Source organism: Condylostylus longicornis, unplaced genomic scaffold (assembly GCF_029603195.1).
Source record: "Condylostylus longicornis isolate FDR11 unplaced genomic scaffold, ASM2960319v2 ptg000126l, whole genome shotgun sequence".
Lineage (NCBI taxonomy): Eukaryota > Metazoa > Arthropoda > Insecta > Diptera > Dolichopodidae > Condylostylus > Condylostylus longicornis.
In genome coordinates, this window is record NW_026578094.1 from 1,085,083 (window position 1) to 1,097,628 (window position 12,546).

The following is a 12,546-nucleotide window of genomic DNA, read 5'->3' on the forward strand; positions in this document are numbered from 1 at the left end:
CTTCTTTTATATCTTTCCGTTTACAACTGGGGTGAACATTTCTTACCATGACTTTTATTGGTATGGCCTGCTTGTTTTCATAGGTATTTTCGTAGGCCATTCTAGTCTAGATCCATTCATGGCCATGGTAAGGTTCCTGTAATCCATTTCGGAATTTACAATGACCTTAAATTGATTGTTGTTCATCATTTTAACCTTATAATTGAAGTCCTTATTTTTTAATGTTGACTCTATTTGATAGTCAACCACATTACTTATAACTACTGGAGGCGGCCTAGAGTTTTTCGTGACAACGCCTCGACTTTGAGAATCAGGAACATCTCTTATGCTTTCTCTGGCGAGTTCTTCCTCATCTGTTATGCGTCTATGATTGATCTCACTTGCTTTGTTTGTGGGGTAGCGTCTTTTTCTTTATGACTACTATCATTAGACTTATTGTTTGTAATTTGCACATGTTTCTCTTTCTTTAGCTTTTCATTCTCAGCTCTCCGTTGAAGAACCTCGTTTTTCAAAGCCACACAGGGCTGTTCTAGTTGGATAATCCTTTTGTGTATGTCAGCATTCTGATCATCAATTATTTTGGCTTGAGCTTTACTCATGTTTATATCCTTATTGGTCTGTGAAGCTTGAGTGTTTGGTAGTCCACCTTCTATATTTTTATTCAGATGTAGGTGGTGAACGCCGGGTTTTCGCGTTACTCCTGAATGGATCAATCAAATGCAATACCTGTGAATAATGAGAAAAACCTTACGAATGTCAAACATGTTTTGCAAGGTACTTTATTTTAATAATATAAAAAAGCTAGTCGTATCGACTTGTCTTTACGTCACAGTCGTGTTGATATTGTTGTTCATATTTAATATATTGCGACACGAAAAATATCCATATTTTTCGCAAAAGAATCGATTTCAAGACAAATTCTCGAAGGAAGCTTTTAGAAATTTTCAAGGCTTTTTGGCTTTTACAGAGGTTAGATGGTTTCAAACTTTTGGCCAATACGCCCTTGAAGGATAATAACCGTCAATGGACCGTCAATGTTTAAAAGTAGAAATTTTTAAAAGTTTATATTTCTTAAACAATCAAGGTCAGCCAAAGGTCAAATTAAAAATTGAAAAGTCATCATTCTATTACCTATTGAACATAAGCACATCCGTTAGACGGTTTCAAAGATATATCGATTCAAAAAATTAATCAGCCTTATTCTGCTAGACGTTGCATATAAAAATATATGAGATAACAGATTTGCTATTCTACATTTCAGTATTTCAGTATTTGTGTCAAAAAGCATTCATAATATCATTTTGCTAGACGGATTTTTGAGAATACTCACATCTTTTTGTCACATTTAGTTGTGTATAAGTAGTTGTTCACTGAGGTATAAAAGTTGCTGAAAAATAAAATTTAAAGAAAATGGAGAAAATATAAGTGTAATTAGATATTTTTATAGCAATATTGTGTAATTGTAGTAATTTCAGTGAAAAGTCCTTAATTTTTTCCACTTTTGCTTCTGCTTTTATCAAAAACAAAAAAACTACGAAAACATCTTTCTTTCTCTAGTTTGCTATTTGTAATTTGTACTTTTTCCTGTCACCATTTTATTTAAAAACAATTTTTCTACCCTTCAACATCATAAAATTTCAAGTCTCGCTTCTTGTGTTACACCACATTTCGCGTCTAGTAAAATAAAAAAAAAAATTTAACATTCACAAATGTGACGCTTCTAGAAAAATAAAGCTGAATATTCGTAAAGCTGAAAGTTCCACTTTAGAACTAAAATATTTAAGTTTCAGCGTTCAACAACAAGCAAAAACTTTAGCTAAGTTTTTTTTGTTTACGCATATTCGTTCGAAAATAACAGAAATGACATTGTTTATGAAATTGTATCCCAATACTTTTAGCCTTCCAATTCACTGCAAAGTAAGGAAATTTTAACACGATTTGAAGACTTAAAGAAAATTTACTTTAATAACCCTTCAATATCTGAATCTTTAAATTTAATTTTTTAAAATTAAATTAAAAAAAAATTTAATTTTTTTTTGTATTTTAAATTAAAAAAAAAAATTAAAATTTTATGAGGCAGCAGCAAAATTTATACCAGACGTCTGTGCTGCATTTCTTACATTTCTTTATTGCAGATTGCATTTCCGAACGCACTTTATTGCAGCCAGTAATTTTCGAACGATCTATAATTTTAGTGTATGTAGCGTGAATTTTCGAAGAACAAACTAGAACTGTTCTAGAACTGAATAAACGAAAACCAGTCGTCAAAAAGTATGGGTACTTCTAGAAGGGCTAGAGACATGGGAAAAAAGGTTCTATTTTAAGATTTAATGAAAAAATTTTTGTATAACAAAAGCACGTTTTTCTTTTGTTGTATGTAATTTAAATTTTTCCAAACAATTATAACAACATTTTTCTGGAAATTTTTTTTAAACTTTTATAATGTAATTTATCTATTATATATTAAAAAAAATTAAACAAAACTATAAAAATTTTTTTTTTTAAAGTAATCCAAAAAAAGAAAAATACGACAATATCCAGGCAAGCATCGATCTAATAACCTTCTGATTATCAGACTACCGCGCTACCCACCAGGCTACGCAGTACCTTGAATTTCCTTTTATAATTCTATATTTTATTCATATTTCGTATAACTCTTCGAAAATCATCCTATTTTACTTTATTATATATATATAGCTAGTTTCCAGGTGTCAAAAAGTGCGGGTACTTCTAGAAAGGCTAGAGATATGAGACAAAAGGCATTAGATAGGGTTTTGCTTCTAGGATCCCAGAAAAATCGGACTTTGAAACTTTTGAGCCCCGAAATAGTCTTATATTAAGATTTTCTGAAAAAATTTTGTTTAACAAAAGCACGTTTTTCTTTTATACTTTATATTACCACAAATATATCCTTCACGAAGTGCAGGGTATAAAAAGGCCGTTAAAATTTACCGTTACACAAAATCCGTTTTTTTTTAATTTTTGATGCTGTTTTTCTTCTAGACCCCAAGATGTGGGAGCCTGAAATTTTAGTAGCTTTTAGGCACTGGCAAATAGTCCATTTCGTTAGAAGAAAATTTTTTTCCATCTCCGCCCCCTCTGAAATTATCGCCCCTTGAAATTTGTAAAATTTGAATTGAGCTTTATATTTCCGAAACCGCAAGCTTTTTCAAATTTCTATAAACTCAAAAATTTAACAGTAAATAAAAAATACAATTATTTTTCTTAATTCACACAATTAAACCTTAAAATCGAGCATTATGTTAACCCCACTTTATATTAATTTTTGCTTTATTTCAAAGACTGCATAAATCCTTCATTCTAAATATATGCAATCCTAGAAATAGTTCCGTATATGATTGAAAATAATTTTAATAGTGTGATAGGTGTACATAGACTGTATTTTAAAGCAGAATTTTCACTTGTTGAAGCGAAAAGTGCTACAATGCAAACCATTGGTTTGACCCAACCTTATTTTATATGTTTATGAAATAATTAATGTAAATAAAAAATTTTTTATTGTATCAAAATTTTAATATTCATTTTTTTATGTTTCTAAAACAATTAAAGTAAATTAAGAAATAATTATTTTGATATATTGACATTTTTATTATCCGACGTTTTTATTGAAAAAGACCGGAATTTGCCAAACTGTAATAATATGCTATTAGTTTTAAATATCCTTGCATGAAGGTCAGGCATGAATATATAATAATTTTGGGTAGCAAATAACGAATAAGGTTTTTTTGTTGTTTTTGATATTTTTTCTTCTACGCCTTCTAAATCGGTCCATTTATTGGACCGAAATGAATTTTTTATCAATCCAAATGTTGTTAAAGATGTTCATAAACTCTACGTCTGGTTCTTATTTTTCTTTTATGGTGTGGCATTCGTCAACCCCAATCGAAAAACAATCTATTGAATTCAATAGATTGCTTGATGGAATAGTGAGTTGTCGTTGTTGTTGTCATTTATTTCAAACCATTAACCCACAATCATATCTCAAAAATTCTATTTATAAATTGAAAACTACAGTTTAAATTCTTGAAATATGATTTTTTTACATTGTAACTAAAGATTTCTTTTTATAAAGCAATATGTTGAATTATCGTGTTTAGTGTTACTTGATAAAGCTAGGTGAAAACATGGTGCGGAAAATTATCTTAGAGAAAATTATGCATTCTTTTCAGAAAAATCCAAACGCGTATACAATTGATAGTGAAATCATTTCCGTCATAAACCAATTTAATACAATTACGCGAGGTCGTGTAACAAAATTTAAAGCAGCGCCACCACATTTAGAGCCAACTGATTAGTTAAAAAACGCAATTGAACAAGTTTTATAATACATTCTTGATGGAGTCGATTCCACAGATCAAATATGATTCATATTTTGCGATGAGAGCTTTGATGTGTAAAATTTCAGGATGCAGGTGAATTAACATTTAAAGTCGTGTCGAATGTAATAGCGAATATTTTTCAAAGTAACTCTGAAAGTTTTAGCTCTGATAAATTTTACATAACAGCTACATGTGTCAAATTACCACGCAGAATCGGTAAAGCTTTGAAGTACACACAGTTCGAAGATCAATGCAAAAGCACCGGAGCTTTAGTTGTGGCAATTAATAATGTCGAAAAATCTGCATTTCATAAACAAATAATCAAAACGGATTCAAACTTGCAATCTGAAAGAACAAAAGAACTTATTACAAATATGGGTCTAACGATTCCTAGCTATGGCTGTGGGGTCATCGAACTAAACAAATTTCAAAAACGTCTATCTTAATTACAAAATAACAGCATAAAAGTATGGTACAAAAGGAAAAATTTTTTTTCAATGGTTGATAATTTTTTCCGAAATATAATTCTTTTTTTTTTATTGGTATGAAAAGAAAACTTCCTTTTATTCGGAATAAAATACTTTTTTTTTATTTTTCGCTAATATATGTCGTGCGCTACATACACACTTTATCAAAGCTGATTTTCTTCTAATTAAGGAAACAAACAATAAAAATTGAAATCTTTTAAAATTAGGAATATTATACCTGACTTATTATAATCTACCCGACTTAATCTAGAATTTGATTATTTTTTTTTTTTGTTATTATTTACAAACTAAATTTATACCTGTTTTAAACCTTAAAACTGGTCAAATAACTAATTTAAAGAGCCAAGTAGCCGCGTTACCTTCGTCCGTGTTTAGTGGCAGTCCTTTTTTGATTTGTATATCTGCATGCTTTCATGAACTTCTCTCCTGTGTTTTCCTTTTACCTCCGTTAATACCTTTAAGTTATCTTCCGTTATTGTGTGATCCGTTTCATAAATGTGTTTTGCAACCATAGAATCGAAAATCCGACTAAATTCTACTCTCCTTGCACGTTTTATTTCACTTAAATGTTCCTTAAGTCTTCGGGTCTCTTCGTTTGTCCTATGTTGTCAATTCTATGGTTGCAAAACACATTTATGAAACGGATTATTTTTATTTCACAATAACCAGAACGTAGTTACGTCACTAATTTCTGCATATATATTATTATTCTGTATATATTATTGTGGAGTTTGTCATGTAGCCTATAATATTAAAAATGGACATAGGTCCATTTTTAATAATATAGGCTACATGACAAACTTTAATATTATCGATCCAAATTGTACTGGATCACGTCCGTGTTGTCAAATTATCACCATGTGATAAAAAATTTGAAAATATTTTGATGAAATATTTATAAATAAATTTAAAAGGCCAAAGTATTAAGAATAAGTATTTGCGAACAAAAACAGAAATGTGTCAATTGTTTTAACGGTATACAAAAGTGAAATGCAACACATTTTCAATGAATATTTTTGTAAAATATGCAATAAGCACATGAAAATTAATCATTTATGTCACATACTACAAAATAAATATAACCCAAATTTAAAAGATTTTTTGTTTATATTTTATGACTTAGAAACAAAACAAAACAAAAATTTCAAGAAAAACTTATAAATAAAACAGATATAGCTACTAAACAACATAAAACAATTTTATTTCTTTTTAAGCAAAGATGTGATCAGTTTATTGATATTTCACAACACGGGTACAGGAACTCGGACAACAAATCAAAAGTGACTATTAAATGGTTAGTCTGCCACATAATCCAAATAATAGTCTGCATGACGATAAAAACGACACATTGAACACCAGGTATGAAAGAACCATTGAAAAGCTTAAACAATTATGAAATTGGGTTTCGAGGTTATTGAAATGTGAGAATGCGATTTTAATTTTTGAATCACAATTAAATCGCCGATATGCTTTTTATCGCGGGCGAAGAGGCAACATCTACAATTATTATAAATGTTAAGAAGTAGAAAAAGTAAGATATAGAGACATCTGTTCTTAATACCTTTCAGTTTACAAATATGGAAAATTTTCCGAAAATATATGTTGGAAAAAGTGTATGCTCTACCTTAAAATTGGATCAAATTGACGGAACCGTTAAATTGTCAAAAATTTTACCGCGAACGTATTTACTACTTTTCATTCTTCCAGTAAAACTAAACAATAAGTTAATGTTTTCATTCAGTAGAACTTCTAGCAAAGAAAAATTTATTGATTTCGTTAATAGTTATAAATTTTCGAAAATTTATGAATTTCGGGAATACCAAACTGTAATAATGATAAGGCTGCATACAGATGTTTTGGTTACAAATATGATGAATAAGTTTTTTACAAATAAACAAGAAGCTTCAGGCTGGCTCTCAAAATGCGTAACTGATATAGAAAAACAAAAATATTTTTTTTTTTTATCAAGAGGAAGAGTGAAAAATCTCGAAAGACACTGCCAGATGAAAAGCAGTAGTGTGGAACTTCAATCCACAAAAAAACGCCCTCCTCAAAATAAATTATAAAATTAGCTGGAAACGACTAACCATTAATTTTGCTCCAACCTTTTTGATTATTCACAAGCTTTCTATCTGGTACAATAACGTACTAGATACTCATTGTTCCAGATAAAAAACATTAAACTAACTCGAGAGGTCTCGTATATTTAAGTCTCCTAACAAAGTTTTGATTGTCAACCGATCGAGCCGCCTCGTTGTTGACATGACTGGATAAATGCATTTTATGGTTGGTTGCTTGCTTTTCAATTTTGTCTGTGACACTTAGGATTATGAGATCCCTGTGTATATCGGCATTACGGACATAACAAGGGGCGTTTACAATGTCCCGTAATACCCTATTTTGAAATCTTTGAATAGATTGGATATGAGTCTGAGCAGCGCAGCCCCATAACTGAATACCGTAAGCTCAGAAAGGCTTAAATATTTGATTATATATTAAAACTTTGTTATATATTGTCAACTTAGAACACCTTCCCAAAAGCCATTCAAACTTTCTGTATTCCTCCTCGAGTTCAGATCTATTTTTCTTTATGTGCTTCTTCCATCTGAGCTTTGCGTCCAACGTCATTCCCAAATACTTAACCGTGTTTGCGGACGGAATCAAGACGTCGTTTATCCGAACCGAAAATGAATTGTCAATTTTCCTATTAGTAAAATTCACGTGTACTGATTTCACCTCGTTAAGTTTTATATTCCATTTTCTAGTCCATTTTGAGATCTCGTCACTGGTCTTTTGTAATTTTTGTGTAGATTCATTTTCATTTCGTCCTATTGCGATAACTGCTGTATCATTAGCAAATGTAGCTGTTGTGAATGTTCCTTCCGATTCAGGAATATCACGCGTGTATAGCAAGTATAATATCGGGCCCAATATACTCCCCTGTGGTACCCCAGACCTGATATCTCTAAGCGAAGAGCACTCCTCTTCCTGTTTAACTCGAAATACCCTATTAGTCAGGTAAGATTAGAGCAGGTTAACATACAGTCTTGGTAGTAATTGACTAAGTTTTTTTATTTATCCACAATGCCAAAACTTATCGAAGGCCTGGGCTACGTCCAAAAATATGATAGAACATATTGTTTTTTCTTCCAGTGAATTTTCTATTAGGTCAGTTATTCCATAAATCTGACCTATGGTTGAGTGATTCCGGCGAAAACCAAATTGATGATTCGGGATTAACCTTTTACTTTCAATTATAGGCTGAAATCTTTTCAACAAAAGTTTCTCTAGCAGTTTTGAAATCATCGGCAACAATGAGATTGGTCTATAAGAAGTCGTTCTTTCTATAGGTTTGCCAGGTTTGTGCAGCATGATTATCTCTGCAACTTTTCAAATGTCAGGCACGTAATTAAACCTTATACATGCATTTATTAGGCGTGTAAGTATTGTTGTACCCCTTTTGGGTAATTTTTTCAAAATATCGGCCGTTATTAGGACAAATCCTGGAGCCTTGTTAGGCTTAAGAGTCCCGATTTCCTCTATGAAATCTCTTTCCTTGACAATTCAAAAAAACGAAAGCAGATTCGCCATTTTCATACACGCCCTAACTATCATGTGGGTAGAATTTATCAGCCAAATGATATGCAAACGCATTTGCCTCGTCCTTGTCAGTTTTTGCCCACGTTCCATATTTGTTTTTAATAGGAGCGAGATCTTTGATAGGTTGCTTCATTTTCTTTGTTGTGAATACTCACTTCCACAGCGAGTATTTGGTTTTCTCACACGCCGACAAATTTTGAACATAATTGGCAAAGCGATTCACGATTATATCTGGTTTTGTCAGTAGGATCACTCGTTTGCTGCCACCTCTTTCTTACCCGACTGCTTTGTCTTACTTTTGCTAGTATATGTGGGGGATAGTTAATACCCCCCCTTTTAATAGCATTAATTTTCGAACTATTCCATGACGAATTTTGAATAATTTTAGTAAAATTTTTGGCTTCCTCATCTATGTGCTGGGTCATTCTTATTCTTTTCCTTCTTCAATGACTAAATGAAATCTTGACCAATCTGTAATTCCATTTGTCAGCTCAGGTTTCGCTCTTTTCATTAGAATATTTTCCTTAAGTTTAAGATAACCACTGAATGATAGGAATTAAGATCATAATTATTATATAGCTCAATGAAATTTTTTGCAATCCGTTTTGTTATGAAGAAATCTGTTAAATCTGGACACTTATTAACATCGGTTAGCCAATACGTTGGCTTCGCAGTAGAGTGAAAAAGGCAACCTGCACCGCCAATTGCTGTCCTAAGTTGTCTTCCTTTACGCCTTGAACTCCAATCAGTGTGTTTGGCGTTAAAGTCACCCCCCTGTATCTTACGCCTAGGTCGGCCAGAACGTTTTGAAACATTTCTGCCATTATCTTAAATCTGGGATGACAATATAATACAGCCACTCTAAATTTTTGTTTAGTCGAAGTGATCTGAAACGCCAATCTGGATTTTCTTTTATTATTATCGCCGTTCCGCCTTTCGCTATATATCCAGAGTGGTTAGAGTTGTAAATCCTATAACCTGGAGACTGAATTCTATTATCCTGTTATATGTAGAAAAACTATATTCTATATTCTTTGTATGTAAAGAAACTTCAAGCATGTCCTTTTTACTTGCAATTCCATGTTGCTATTTTAAAACTACCTCCTGCCATCGTTTACCAGGTCTTTTGGTATTCAATTTTTTTCCTTCGCTCTCTAAAATGCTCAACCTCTGAGAGATTTTATCCATCATATCTAACATGTTTTGCATCATATTTTGTATTTTATATAAAACGTTCACGTCATTAGCCCTTGCTTAATTGCTCGTGCCACTGTCATCGGTTTTCGTTTGCATCCTTGTATGATACATCTTTTGAGACTATTCTCGAGGCGAATTGCATCGGTAGCCGGTCAGAATTCTTCTTCAAGTTGTTGTTGCTGTTATTATTTCTACGTTTTTGCTGTTCTTTAGTTATAAGGCATCCTCTATAGTTTGCTGGGTGGGCCTCTAAACATTTGGAACACTTCCCTGCAGTACTCTTTGGCTTACTATAATCTCCGGCTAAGTACGTGCCTGCACATGCCCATACCTTTGACACCTTTTACACTGCGGAATGGTCCTATTCTTTCGAGGTTCCTCTATCCTAACTTTCATCCGGTTTATGTAATAGATTTCATAAACTTTTTTCTTCTCCTCTGCATTTGAAAACGTTAACATAAACAGCGGCAGAGGCACCATAACGTTTTTCCCATTTTCTTTAATTTTTTATTTCATTGGTTACATTTAAGATCTTGTAACCCCTAGACCTTAAGTCTTCTTTTATATCTTTCCGTTTACAACTGGGGTGAACATTTCTTACCATGACTTTTATTGGTATGGCCTGCTTGTTTTCATAGGTATTTTCGTAGGCCATTCTAGTCTAGATCCATTCATGGCCCTGGTAAGGTTCCTGTAATCCATTTCGGAATTTACAATGACCTTAAATTGATTGTTGTTCATCATTTTAACCTTATAATTGAAGTCCTTATTTTTTAATGTTGACTCTATTTGATAGTCAACCACATTACTTATAACTACTGGAGGCGGCCTAGAGTTTTTCGTGACAACGCCTCGACTTTGAGAATCAGGAACATCTCTTATGCTTTCTCTGGCGAGTTCTTCCTCATCTGTTATGCGTCTATGATTGATCTCACCTGCTTTGTTTGTGGGGTAGCGTCTTTTTCTTTATGACTACTATCATTAGACTTATTGTTTGTAATTTGCACATGTTTCTCTTTCTTTAGCTTTTCATTCTCAGCTCTCCGTTGAAGAACCTCGTTTTTCAAAGCCACACAGGGCTGTTCTAGTTGGATAATCCTTTTGTGTATGTCAGCATTCTGATCATCAATTATTTTGGCTTGAGCTTTACTCATGTTTATATCCTTATTGGTCTGTGAAGCTTGAGTGTTTGGTAGTCCACCTTCTATATTTTTATTCAGATGTAGGTGGTGAACGCCGGGTTTTCGCGTTACTCCTGAATGGATCAATCAAATGCAATACCTGTGAATAATGAGAAAAACCTTACGAATGTCAAACATGTTTTGCAAGGTACTTTATTTTAATAATATAAAAAAGCTAGTCGTATCGACTTGTCTTTACGTCACAGTCGTGTTGATATTGTTGTTCATATTTAATATATTGCGACACGAAACATATTTTTCGCAAAAGAATCGATTTCAAGACAAATTCTCGAAGGAAGCTTTTAGAAATTTTCAAGGCTTTTTGGCTTTTACAGAGGTTAGATGGTTTCAAACTTTTGGCCAATACGCCCTTGAAGGATAATAACCGTCAATGGACCGTCAATGTTTAAAAGTAGAAATTTTTAAAAGTTTATATTTCTTAAACAATCAAGGTCAGCCAAAGGTCAAATTAAAAATTGAAAAGTCATCATTCTATTACCTATTGAACATAAGCACATCCGTTAGACGGTTTCAAAGATATATCGATTCAAAAAATTAATCAGCCTTATTCTGCTAGACGTTGCATATAAAAATATGTGAGATAACAGATTTGCTATTCTACATTTCAGTATTTCAGTATTTGTGTCAAAAAGCATTCATAATATCATTTTGCTAGACGGATTTTTGAGAATACTCACATCTTTTTGTCACATTTAGTTGTGTATAAGTAGTTGTTCACTGAGGTATAAAAGTTGCTGAAAAATAAAATTTAAAGAAAATGGAGAAAATATAAGTGTAATTAGATATTTTTATAGCAATATTGTGTAATTGTAGTAATTTCAGTGAAAAGTCCTTAATTTTTTCCACTTTTGCTTCTGCTTTTATCAAAAACAAAAAAACTACGAAAACATCTTTCTTTCTCTAGTTTGCTATTTGTAATTTGTACTTTTTCCTGTCACCATTTTATTTAAAAACAATTTTTCTACCGTTCAACATCATAAAATTTCAAGTCTCGCTTCTTGTGTTACACCACATTTCGCGTCTAGTAAAATAAAAAAAAAAATTTAACATTCACAAATGTGACGCTTCTAGAAAAATAAAGCTGAATATTCGTAAAGCTGAAAGTTCCACTTTAGAACTAAAATATTTAAGTTTCAGCGTTCAACAACAAGCAAAAACTTTAGCTAAGTTTTTTTTGTTTACGCATATTCGTTCGAAAATAACAGAAATGACATTGTTTATGAAATTGTATCCCAATACTTTTAGCCTTCCAATTCACTGCAAAGTAAGGAAATTTTAACACGATTTGAAGACTTAAAGAAAATTTACTTTAATAACCCTTCAATATCTGAATCTTTAAATTTAATTTTTTAAAATTAAATTAAAAAAAAATTTAATTTTTTTTTGTATTTTAAATTAAAAAAAAAAATTAAAATTTTATGAGGCAGCAGCAAAATTTATACCAGACGTCTGTGCTGCATTTCTTACATTTCTTTATTGCAGATTGCATTTCCGAACGCACTTTATTGCAGCCAGTAATTTTCGAACGATCTATAATTTTAGTGTATGTAGCGTGAATTTTCGAAGAACAAACTAGAACTGTTCTAGAACTGAATAAACGAAAACCAGTCGTCAAAAAGTATGGGTACTTCTAGAAGGGCTAGAGACATGGGAAAAAAGGCTCTATTTTAAGATTTAATGAAAAAATTTTTGTATAACAAAAGCACGTTTTTCTTTTGT

The 12,546-nt window shown here is 31.9% G+C and overlaps 2 protein-coding genes across 3 annotated transcripts in view; both read left to right on the forward strand.

Moving 5' to 3' along the window:
- Positions 1 to 12,546, forward strand: part of LOC129614912 (zinc finger protein ZFP2-like) — a 171,000-nt gene that overhangs the window by 122,012 nt on the left and 36,442 nt on the right. The gene's annotated exons all lie outside the window — the stretch shown is intronic.
- LOC129614904 (uncharacterized) overlaps positions 10,920 to 12,546 on the forward strand; it is a 40,739-nt gene continuing 39,112 nt past the window's right edge. The window contains exon 1 of the mRNA XM_055529868.1: positions 10,920 to 10,954. The gene's annotated coding sequence lies outside the window, so the exon portion shown is untranslated. The remainder of the gene's footprint in view (positions 10,955 to 12,546) is intronic.